General features: G+C 42.1%; 1 protein-coding gene and 1 long non-coding RNA gene across 2 annotated transcripts in view; one reads left to right on the top strand and one right to left on the bottom strand.

Annotated features, from left to right (window-relative positions):
- Positions 1-12,098, bottom strand: part of ACBD6 (acyl-CoA binding domain containing 6) — an 81,510-nt gene that overhangs the window by 25,950 nt on the left and 43,462 nt on the right. The gene's annotated exons all lie outside the window — the stretch shown is intronic.
- LOC111932608 (uncharacterized) lies at positions 7,264-8,543 on the top strand. Its single transcript, XR_015273579.1, has 4 exons — positions 7,264-7,332; positions 7,800-7,829; positions 7,931-8,049; positions 8,174-8,543. It is a non-coding gene; the product is annotated as an uncharacterized LOC111932608 (long non-coding RNA).

Raw genomic sequence — 12,098 nt, 5'->3', positions numbered from 1 at the left:
GTCACCACAGCTCTGAGTTTTTCTGCTGCTGTGAAAAGATCCAGATCAAAACTGCCTCCAAGGTTTAAATTAACTTCTTTTACTCTGCAATTAGCACTGGAGGTGAGGGTGTATATGTGATGCCTTCCCATCACTCCAAAAACAAGCCCTTGGTCATTAAGCTGTGAAAAATGGATCATTTGCAATTGCTGAGCCGTAACTTTACAAATCTCTTCTGACCACTGGAATTCAAAGTGTAATGCTCAATTTCATAGCACTTCAGAAGCCAAATTACCATGTAATCTGTGAGCACTGCTTGAAAATATCCCCACAATAGCAGCAGGAATAGGACATCACAGAGAAGGGAACCAGGCAGCCTTGGCAGATCTGGCTTCTGACTCAGATTTCATCTGCACAGTCCAAGTGTGATTAAAACTTGAGTTTAAAAAAAAACAAAAACAAACAGAAAAGAAGAGGAAATTGAGCTTTCCTGAACACAGGTAACCTGGCCTCTGGCTGAGTCCCAGCACACATGTCAAAGTTTCTTTGTAGCACATTCCAGCCTATTGCTTTCTGAAATACTTTGCTTGTCTTCCTTCTGTGTTAGATAAAGTCAACCAGTTCAAACTCCTTCCTTCCTGTTTTGTTCATTAATCCCTACCTGGATTTGAGAGCTATGCTGAAAGAGAGACTTTCCCATCCAGGCACCAAGCCAGGGAAGGAATGCCCACAGTCTGAGCTGGGGCTTTCCTCCTCTTCCAGCACCTCACAAACACACAAAGCTCATCACTAACCGTGCTCAGCCTTGCTGCCATCAGCAGGGACATGCAGGGTTTGCTCCACCAGACCTCCAAACCAGTCCTGGACAAGAATAACCTTTAACTTTATTCCCATTCCTTTCCCCTGCTTCACAAAAATACTGCTGGATATACAGTAAAGGCAGGAAATATCAGAGGGAGGGGAGGGAGAAAAAAAAATCAATTAAAAGAAATCTGCAAACCATTGTGTTAGAGCATCTCATTTAAAGTGGCCACTTTTTATCTGCAGGGCAAGTTAATTGCAGTACTATCGTGGCAGTAACATTGAGCATCACAGAAGGCGACAAAATTTTTAAGGGTATTTATTGTGAGGATACTAAATTCAGGACTTTACCCCACAAATTAATTTACAAGGGTGGCAGAAGTCAGCTGGCTAGAGCTGCTATTGCTAATAGCTAGAAAAGACCCACTTAATCACTTTGCATTTTTATTTGCAGAAGATAAAGAAACATTTCTTTCACTAATAGTTTCATGCTTGTTTCATCTCATTTTATCCAGACTGCAGGATCTGTTTAATTTCATTTCATCAGTTTTCTAAGGTTCTTAAAAGTACCATATTTTTATAATCTTGTTATATCCATGAGATAAAAAACGATTATTTGCCCCACCATTTCCCAAATGGGAAACCACGACAGAAAGAAATCAAGTGACTTGTTCAAGGTCACGCTGGGATTCTGGAGCAAAACTGGAGGATTAGAAACCTAAACTTGACTCTGAAAAGAGCCATAAACAGAATTTCTTCACTGAATCCACAGATATTCTACAGATCTGGGCACCTACTGTTATGCTTTTTGATAATATATATAACTGTGGAAACCCAGCTCTGAATGGACAGATCTTGTTATTTCTCTCAGATAAAAAAAAAAATTAAAAAAAAGCAAATTCTCTCACCTGCATCACAGGTGTGGCTCTATGAAGAGGAAAAAATGCTTATATTCATCTTTTAATTTATTTTCCTCCTAAACCTTAGCAGAGCCATAACTCAAGCTAAAGTGCAATATCAAAGTCCTGTATATTCAAGATGTGTTGCTCTTCTTGCTGTTAAGTCACAAATTGTTCAGTACTTGGATTTTTCTGTTAAGTTTTTATATACAGCAAAATAAATCACTCAGCCCCTTCTCCCCTTGATGACAGTTGCCAGCTCAGTTTTGTTTGCATTGTTTAACAGCCTCAGGAACTTTTTGCTCTTGTACAGGCTGGGCAGGAATGAAGCAGGAGCATACAAATAATCCAACAGGAATCTGGAGAGTGAAACCACCAGCTTAGAGGGAGGAGGTTGTGCCATGGATGGGACACAAATGAGGAAAGTAGTAGAACAGCAAGTATTAGGTGATAACAGTGGTATATAGTAAAAAAATAATATTAATATATATATAAAATAATTATATATATATATATATAAATTATATATATGTGTGTGTTTGTACTGAAGAGCTGCCTTGTTCACTGCATTCTGTCTACACAAAGCAAATGTTCTGCAGTGGAAAACAAGAGGTGTTTCTCAGAGACAGTTTCAATAGGGTGTGAAGGTAGAGAAGTACCATTTATACACCCAAAAAACCCAACAGTTGCTCATCACAGTAAAACCTGACACCTGACCAGGCAAGGCTTTTGTCCTACACATGGAAACCTGACCTGTGGAGCCAAAGAGATCTTCTGAACATTTCTGGCAAGCTGGACAAGAGCAGATGCTTTAGACTCATGCAGTGTTAATGGGAGGAGCAGGTGTGTCAAACGAAGCCCCTGGCTGCGTCCAAGCTGCGGTTTCCATCTCTCTTCCAAGCTGTGTTGAAGTGCATTGGCAGAACAACATCCATCTGGGATGTATCGAGTGCTGACCACAGCAGTATTTGTCCTCTGCAAAGAGGATACGAGCAGAGCAGTCCAATCTGCATAAACCTCGCATTAATAATGGCCTAGGGGAAGATTGCATTTTAATTCTGAGCTCCAGCTGAAGGACCCTGCTCGTTTCAAAGTTCAGAGAAACTTCTTCAGTTGCTGGTATTGATGAGGATTTCAGTGCCCACTCCCAGGGAAAGCTGTGTGCACAGTGCAAGGCCACAGATCCCAGGCCAGGACCTTGGGCTTCCTCTCTGGTTTAGGAGTTCAGGCAACACCCAAACTTACTTGGGCAAGGGTTTGGGAAACCAGCCATCCTTAGCACATGCAAACCCCTTGGAACAGAACATTTTGGAGGTCACAGTAGATACTGGATGCTTTTCTGAAGAACAGGCAGCACCACATCTGCCTCTGCTGTTTTCTCTCACACTACAAACCCACCTTAATGATTATTTACACTTCCAACTTTCCTCTCTCCTCCTATGGCTATAAATACAGACTTGGCTTAAAGCCCATCCATCCATGGTTCAGCTTCCCCTTATCCTAAAGGTCTTTTTCTGGACAAGCTTGTGATTTAGCTCCAAGTTCCTGTAAGTCTGAGCAACTTCTTCCAGCCTCCATCAGCACTAATGTGACACTTGCCCTTGAGCTACTGATGAGACACCTGTACCTTGAGAAACCAAATTTCAGCATGACTCATGTGGACTTCTGTATGGACATCCTTCTCCTGAGGGTCCCGTGAGTCCTTCAAGAGTTGTTTGGGGTTTTGGAGGGAACACTGGCAAAAGTCACCCTCTGCTGTACATACCACAGGACTTTGCCCTGAACAAGACCAAGACCTCTGGCCAGTGTCAGATAATCCGTCACTGTAAGCTACTTGCATCCAAGCCAGATATTTATTGCTATTGATCTGCCTGGTCCCAGTGAAAGACTTTTGTTCTCCCAACCCAGGACTTTGACCTCAATTAAGTTATGAATTTCAATCCGATAGACTGCTCCACTTACCCTGCTGCTCTCCCTGACTGGATTAATTAGAATTAGCTAGGCTGGGAGTCACCCCGAGCGCCTCATGGATCATGTTATTTTAATAATAAATAAAGAGACAGCAGCGGCATACAAGGAAGGATTTTGAAAGATTGTTCATCCAAGAGCATCATTCAGGACCTGCCAATACTAATTTCTCTGAGTTTGATTACCTCATTTACTTCTTTTTATTTCTATTCATTAATTGAGTTTTATCCCCCATTACTTCAGCTCCCCAAATGTGCCCTTCCTATAAAGGAACCAGACACACGCTTCGCTGTTACAAAGTTTTATTACTGCGGCTCATCAAAAGTATAGTTAGCAGGAATGGAATAGTCATTAAGCATTTAATAATCTAATAGTGCTGAAAAAAAAAAATATATATATATAATAGGGGAGGGGGAAGGGAGGGAGAGGGACAAGACATGCCTGTCTGTTGCCATAAAGTGTGCACTGAGGGCTGGCTGGTGGACAAAACCAAGAAGGTAACATCCAGCACTGGAGAGAATGCATATATCCATCAGGATATTTTCTGACAGCACAATAATGCCTTTGGAACAAGCCTAAAACTGGTTGAATACCAAAGGAATTTGATTGGCAAGGGGAAGTTTCTGAACTAGTGAGTCGGGGCCTGATAGCTGCATTATCCTTATTACTTCCCTTTCCCTATAAAGGCAATTACACAGCTGAGGATGTTGGGCTGCCCAGGCCTGCACTGAAATGGATTGTCTCGAGCAGCCATGTCACTGCCATACTCCAGAGTTACTGACCCATAAACAAGCACTTATTTGTCACGCTCATTTTAATGTTTAATTGGCTGGAACGGCAGAAACGGATTTAGATGATGGAAGTTCAACAGTTCTTCAAATGCTGTAGACAGCTGTAGACAGGCACCTCCTAACCTCAGGATGAACACCACAGACAGCTTCAACACACCTTTGTGGATGTTCAGGCCTTTGTTTTATAACAAACTTCTATTCCAGCCTAGCTGAGCATTGTTAAAATACAAGGGAAGACTCATTGCAACATGGAATGTCTAAGGTGGCACAGTCCATTAGTGTGTTAGATAAACTAGATTTCTCCAAGATAAGATTTACTTGTTTTGCTACAAAAGGAAGCAACTGAGTAGTTTTTCTGTGACAGGCAGGGAGAGGATGGCACCAGCCTTTGCTACCCACCAAGACTTCTGCTATCCCACTGTAGTTTAGATTTGCTAATTTAAAAAATGACACCCCATCTTAACTCATTAACCCATAACACACCTCAGAGTAATGTGAAATGGGAAGAAAAAAACTGATAACAGAATTTCCAAGCAGCTGACATCAAAGAAATAAAAAGCCATGAAGAAAATAGTTTTCTTGTGAAAAACTCCATAAATTAGCAAAAAAACCCTTTTTTGCTCTACAAAACTGGTAAAAAGACTATAGCAAAATTGAGACTATTTTAACCACCAAGTTTTTTGTCTCTGTGTTGTCATGTAAACAAAAGAATGGTCAAGTAGTGAAGAAAAAAAGGTTTCTATAAGTTTTATTCTGGTTTCTTATTCTTATAGTTGTTGTTAATAAACTTTCTTTGTTCCTTTTAAGTTTTAAACCTGTTTTTTCTTGTTCTAATCCAAATCTCAAAACAAAAAATAAAGAAGCTTTGTAGTAATTTCTTTAGCTAATACTTTAAAACCACAACACCCACACGAGTGGGAATGCCTGATCACATGGATTTCCAAAAGCCTTTGGACACACCCTCTCACCAAAGACTATTAAATGATGCTGTCATAGAGCAAGAGGGAAGGCCATTGCTTGAGAACTGATTACAAAATTAGAAATTGAATAGGAGTAAACAACCAGCTTGCACAATTGTTGCTGAGAGCTGGAGCCTCTGAGGGATCTGTGTAAAGGCCTGGGTTCTTCAGCCCACAGAAGGGAACAGGGGAAGCAGGCTGGGGGTGAATCATCCAAGTCCTTTAAACCAAAAGCTGCCTGTAAAATGCTACAAAAGGATCTCAAGGTGACAGGGTGAAAAGCCTGCAGATGAAATTCAGCTCTAATAAACACCAAGTAATGCACATGTGGAAAAACAATCTTCAGGCTAAATCCAGAGCAAGGGGCTCTGAGCTAGCTATTACTAGCACTGTGTAGAAAGATTATGAGTTATTACAGACAGCTCTATAACACCAGCTCAGTATTTAAGGTAGTTAAAAAACAAACAACAAGGAGGCATTGGGGGAAAAAAGGGAATTAAGAAAACACATCACTACATTGCTTCATTATATCTGATATTGCACTTACAGCTTGGGTGCTGGGAGAAGTGCTGCTCTCTTCATCTGAGAGCAATAAGGAAGAACTAGAAATGACCCAAAGAATGACAAGTGGCAAAGTTACTGAGCTGCTTCCAAATGGGGTAGGATTAAACAGGTAAAACTCCTCAGTCTGAAAAAGAAGTGATCAAGGGGAATCAAGGAGGCCAATAAAGTCAAAAGCAGGACAGAGGAGGTAACTGAGAACAATTAATGTTTCTCATTACACAAGAAAGGGCTCTCATGAAATGATCATGGCAAGTGCAAAGCAAATGCACAGTTAAACTACAGGATTCCCACTTGCATAAAGTTAGGGAATCCAAAGAGAGATGAAAGAAATTCATCAAAGAAAAATCCACAAGTGCAAAGATAGTAACAGTGGTTCAGGAAGCCTACAAGCCATGGATTCTGGGAAAATATATGAAATTATCACTGTATGCTTACCCTACTCTGTCTCCTCAGCATTCACTCTTCCCTGTCACTGGAGATATGATTCTGAGCTAGAAAGTCTCCTGCACCAACACTGTCCTCATGGATGCAAAAGTAACATGTACCAGTTGAGAAATGGGAACTTACTAAATTAGCTTTGCCATTTTCAGTGCTGCTCTGCCACTTACAATCCATGGAGCTATAATCTTGAAAAATCTTAACATCTAACCAAAATAAGCTTCAAGAGTTACTGCCCCAGCGTCTAAAGTATTAGAACAATCTTATTTAGCAAAACTTAACAAATAACTTCGTACTGAAGACTTCAAATTTGAGATGCCCCAGTGATTTACCTAGAACTGGAGGGTTTTTTGTTGTTTTTTTGTTCTGTATGGGTTTGTTTGGTTTTGGTTTCTAGAACAAACTGGAAGAAACAACTGCTGACAACAGATGAATACAAAATTCCATTTGAAAGTAAAGCCTTGAGGTTTTTTTCAAATTGAGGAATCCTCAGGGAGAAGGTGAGTGGCAGAACTTCTTCAAAACAGGGAAAGCTTTTCCAAGAGGCTGAGCAAAGAGCAATCTCTCCTGAGCAAAGAGTAGCTGATGGCTTGGTGGTTCCTCAGGCAGGGACAGGTGAAGCCAAAGCCATAGGAAATGAAGCAAGGCTGGAGACCATTCCTAGAGTGATTAGAGACTATTCCTAGGGTGATTAGAGACCATTCCTCGGGTGATTAGAGACCATTTCTAGGGTGATGTGTTCACCTGAAGAACCAGCTTGGCTGCCAGTGGTATCCTGTTTGTGCAGTTAACCAAACACCTTAATGAGGGGCTAAAGCATTTCCAACAATGACCTCAGGAATTACAGGTGTTTTAACACATGCTGATTTCAAAGATGACCCTGGGACCAAGGGCCATGGGGCCATCCCATGTCCTTGCAGGGAGGCATTCAAGGTAAGGCTCTTTCCTGCCTCTACAGGGACACATGAAGACAGTGGGGAGCAAGATAACTTGTTTCTCCTCCATGGTGCCACCTGCACTGACCTCAAAGCTCGCAGCTGCTGCTGGCTTCTGTCTCCTGTGAGCATAGACAGGGAGTGTACCACAAAAGAGCTGTGCTGTCAGGCATGGAATCAAGCACAGGGCTCCCTGAGCTAAAACTATGTGCCCTCTGCCAGACTGCATTCCTGCCCCAGCACAGGCCATGGGAAGTGCCTCCCTCTGCACAGCACAGCCCCTGGTAGAAGGTGATGCCCACAAGCCACTAAAACGTGCCACTGTCCCTGGTCCCGGCTTTTTAAACCCTGCCTTTTGATTACCCCAAAAGCAGCTTTAGACTTTGAGGGCAAAGCAGCAGAGATCACTGTGAGTTTCTTCAGGACCAGCTCTTGGATTTCACTTTTCAAACGCTGGTTTTGCAGGACACAGGAGCCTGCAGCAGTTCCTGGCTGGTGAGCTGCTTTGCAGGCAGTGCTGCACATGGGCTGCCTGTGCAAGGATGCCAACTGCTTGTGCTGCATCAGCCATGAAGCAATGATTCATCTGTCTACAGGGAGCAGAAGAAACAAAGAATGGACATGTCAAGCTGGAAGATAGGAAGAAACAATGCTAAAAAGCCCAGCCTGGACAAGCAGAAGGAAACATCGTCTGTACAACTGATGGCTAGTGTTGGTGAGGCCTGAGGTGGCTTGAGAAGCTAAGGAGCAAACCAGGGATAAATCTCTGCCTTTCCCAGCGTATATTTAGTGTGCAAATATTTTGCAAATGTTTCTGCTGAAAGGGACTTTTCTCCCAGTAGGTAAAAACAGCATCTGCTGAGTGGTGACCATTTAACATTCAACCTGCTGCCAACCTACATTCCACAGAGAGACCCGCAGGAGAGACGTGGAGCTGTGCCACTTGTAATAACTGTGACTGGCACCATGTCAATGCTCTAATGTAGAATGCTACCCTCTGTCACTAAGCAGATCTCGCCTTTCTTTTGGCTAATGGCTCTCACACCCACTGGCAGCACTGTCAAGACTGAAGGGGTACAAGGCTGCAGAGTCTTCAGAGATCTGCTTGACAAAACTGACCATGGAAATACTGAGACAGGGATGGGGGGTGGTTAGGGAAGAAGAACACTACTGTGGTTAATAAATCTGCTCTCATTGCTTTGCTTTTCATCTCTGTTTAGTGTCCTCCATGTGTTTGCCACTGTAGCTCCCTCCCACAGTGATCAATTCAGCATTGCCTGTGACATCCTTTGGTTGTTGTGAGTGTACCCATGCCAAAGCTTCTGCTGCAGTATCAGGTCCAGGACAGGGCCCCTCCCAGCTTTCTGAGTCAGGCTTTTAGTATATTTAGGGAGAAATTGATCCTAGGGACATTAACTGCAAGGCCATGAGGCTGTCATGTTCCTATTTAATCTCAGCCAGGTTTAGAGAATGCTCATAACAGCAGAGGACTTTGGCAGCTGGCAGCCTACCCACAAGTGTGTTTGCATCTCCCATCCCACTGGGGAGGGGGAAAATGTGTAGATGGAGCATGTGGTCCTTGGTCACAACAGTCAAAACATCCACATCAATTTCTCCATCTCCCTACAGGCACAGGATCATGAAGGCATGACTAATGTTTAGTGCAGGAGGCAAGGAAGGGATGCACATTTGCTGAGACCAGCTTAATTTTTAAATATCTACATGCCTCCAACACAAGACCCTTGCTGTGAAATCCAAATTAAGAAGACTGAAAAGAAAAAAAGTCAGCCATGCAAGCAGGCCTGACTACTCCTTGCTTCTTTTTATCCTCTACAGACACAAACCTTTTAAGAGTCAGGCAGGAAAACAGAAAACCCACACAAACACACAAAACTAAGAGACCACCAATCTTAGCAATCTTCGACATATCCATAATTTCTACTTCATTTTTAGCTAATGATGGAAATTACTCTTTGGATAGTTGATAAAAATCAACCTGTCTCTGCTGGGTTAGTACTGTGATCTGTGGCCCAGCAACTACTTCTAGTACAATTGATTTTCCTTTTTGGCAACCAATAGGTCAGTCAATAATAATGTTGTTTGAAAAGGATTGAGTCATGAAGGAGATGAACCCTCCCTGCCATTTATTATGTTTGTATTGTCTTCATTTGAAAAGGTTTTTTTCCTTTTTTTTTTTTTTATACCCAGTCAGGGAAGGTATCACAAGGGGATGGCTGCTCCATGTGTCCAGGAACACTCTGATCACCAGTGTTAGGATACAAACAGAGGAGGGAAGTTGGGAACTTGGAAAAAGCCTGGGGAAGCAACCATGCTCTTCCTGTTACCCTAAGTGATTTAGAAGAGAAAAAAAAAAGAATAAAAACCCCAATCTAACTCAAAACATGCTGACAAGCATCATCTCAGTTCATAAATATGACTGAGCAGCCTTGCATGAATCAGTACAAGATACAAATCCAACACTGGTACCAAAAATCAACCAATGCTCTCTGCAGACAGCACAGACACCAGATGCTTCTCACCACAATTACTACTATACAGAAATGAATAAAATAAATCCCACATACTAGCAACAGACTTCTTAACCTGATGATTTTCAGCTTTGGTCTCAAGTTTCCTTCTCAAACACCTGAAGGGTCCACAAGTGACTATTGAGAACTTGCTGACCAGTGGTTTAAAGTCTTAGTGCACTGATCTGCACTTTACCAGGAAAGTGAAAAGTCAAGAAATAAAAACTGAACATCAGTTATAGCTTTTTTCATCCTTTTAGTCATTACAGAAAAATTTCAGCACAGAAAGTTATTACCATAACATTGAAAATTGCATAATGATGCAGTTTAAAAATCATAAAATACTTAGATATGGTTTAAATTCAGCTGCTCACAGATATGTACACAGCCCTTAATTATCCTGTGTGTCTAATGATCCAGTTCCCTTTATAACTCACAATATTAATGTTAAGACTTGCTCACATGGCCAGATAGGCCTGAAAAGCTTTACCACAGTAAGTGGAGCTGCTTAGCACCACCCCCAGATAGTTCCCCATACACTCCCAAGGGCATGACATGAACACATGGATTATTATTTTGAAGTATGGAGTACCCACAAACAAAACAAAATGCAGCCACAGGAAGTCCAGGAGGAAAGTCTATGGTTTATGTCCCCCAAATACACTAAAGGAGCTCCTCTGAAAGCTGCTTGAGCAGCACCTCACATCCAGGTGCTACTCTCCCCATAGAGGAAAGGGGTTTTCCTTTGTTGCTCATCCTCTGCAAGGAAAATTCATATCTTCTTATGTTTTAAAGCTGGAAACGGATATTAATGGATATCTTATGTTACCACTGAGTTATGCTTAAAACCTTTTACCTTTACATCATGTTACTGTTATGTTGCTGGTTTAGGCAAACAGTTCCAGTGAAGGAAGTTGCTCTCAGACTGAGTCCCAAGCTCTGGGTTTTTCCAGCAGAGCTCCAAAACACCATCCCACCACCCACTTTGACATGGCCCCTGGCACTGGAGATTTAGGTAATTCCATTACACAAATGCCCCTTCTCAACAAAGAAGAGCAGCCTGTTGCCTTTCTGTATCCCCTCGCCCATGGCAATTGCTTTACCACCTCTTTTCAAATGTGCTATTAGAGCTAATTATGAGCAAGCAAAGAATTCAGTGGCTGCAGCTTTTCAGTGACATTAGCAAACCACCCTGTGGAAACTGCAGCACCACTGCTGAAACAAAAAGCACAGGCACTGGACCACTGCAGTCCAGGGGTATGGGGTTATTCCCAGAATTAAAGTGGGTTTGAGCATGATACAAGAATGAGCAGAGCCAGGAGACCTCTCCTCCTGCTCCCAAAGCTGTTTATCAACAAAGAGCAATAAACTGACTCTTGCAGATCCTCTTGATTGAGAGACTGCAGTACTTTGACAATAGATAATATAAAGGTATAAAACTAAAATAAGGCAGGAAAAAGGCATCTACAGGCACAGTGAACAGGTAAGACTTGCTGCAGGTCACCCAGGAGAGCACCACTGTCACTGCCTGCTTAGGGCAGCTAAATCCCTTAGCACACTGCAAAAGAGCCAAGATGGAAGATCATTTATTAAAAAGGTAATGGAAAAGAGAATAAATCTGTCATGCAGTTTGACTAACTATTTAGAAGCATACTAAAACATAGGCAATTAAAAAAAAAGTGGTCTGTAACATTCCTCTCCTTCACTATCTGCTCATGACCCTCGTAATCCCTAATTTATTCTTTATCTCTCACGCTAACCTGCATGAAGGTGCTGCTGCAAAATTAAACAAGACAGAAGAATTCCTGAAGACCTGGAGAGGTGGGATTGTGGAGGCTGCTTGGAGAGAGGTGTGAAGGAAACACATGCTGGGAGCACATCACTCTGGAAAACGAGCATCACCCATCACCAGATATCCCCTCACACTGAAGCCACTGTTCTTTACAGCCTACACATTAACTGATAGTGCCTTTGGTAATGTGTTATAGCAGGTGCTGTGGTGTTTATGGCCTGTTAGGAAGCCAGAGTTTTTCCCTCTCCCTTTTTCTTCTGGTTTCTCTTAAAATTTATCCTGTTTTGGATGTGAATTCTTTCCGGGTAAAGGCCAAAATTTAAAAAAAAAAAAAAAAAAAAAGTCACAAAGTCTTGGAATGTTATTGCAATTTATATATGGCTGAGAATAAAAATGTGTCTGCTCTCTCTGGGAACACACCTACGTGCAAACAGAGACCTTTAT

This window comes from Cyanistes caeruleus, chromosome 9, assembly GCF_971803275.1.
Source record: "Cyanistes caeruleus chromosome 9, bCyaCae1.hap1.1, whole genome shotgun sequence".
NCBI classification, from domain to species: domain Eukaryota; kingdom Metazoa; phylum Chordata; class Aves; order Passeriformes; family Paridae; genus Cyanistes; species Cyanistes caeruleus.
Note: the sequence above shows the minus strand (reverse complement) of the source record. Positions and strands in the feature narration are given on the sequence as shown.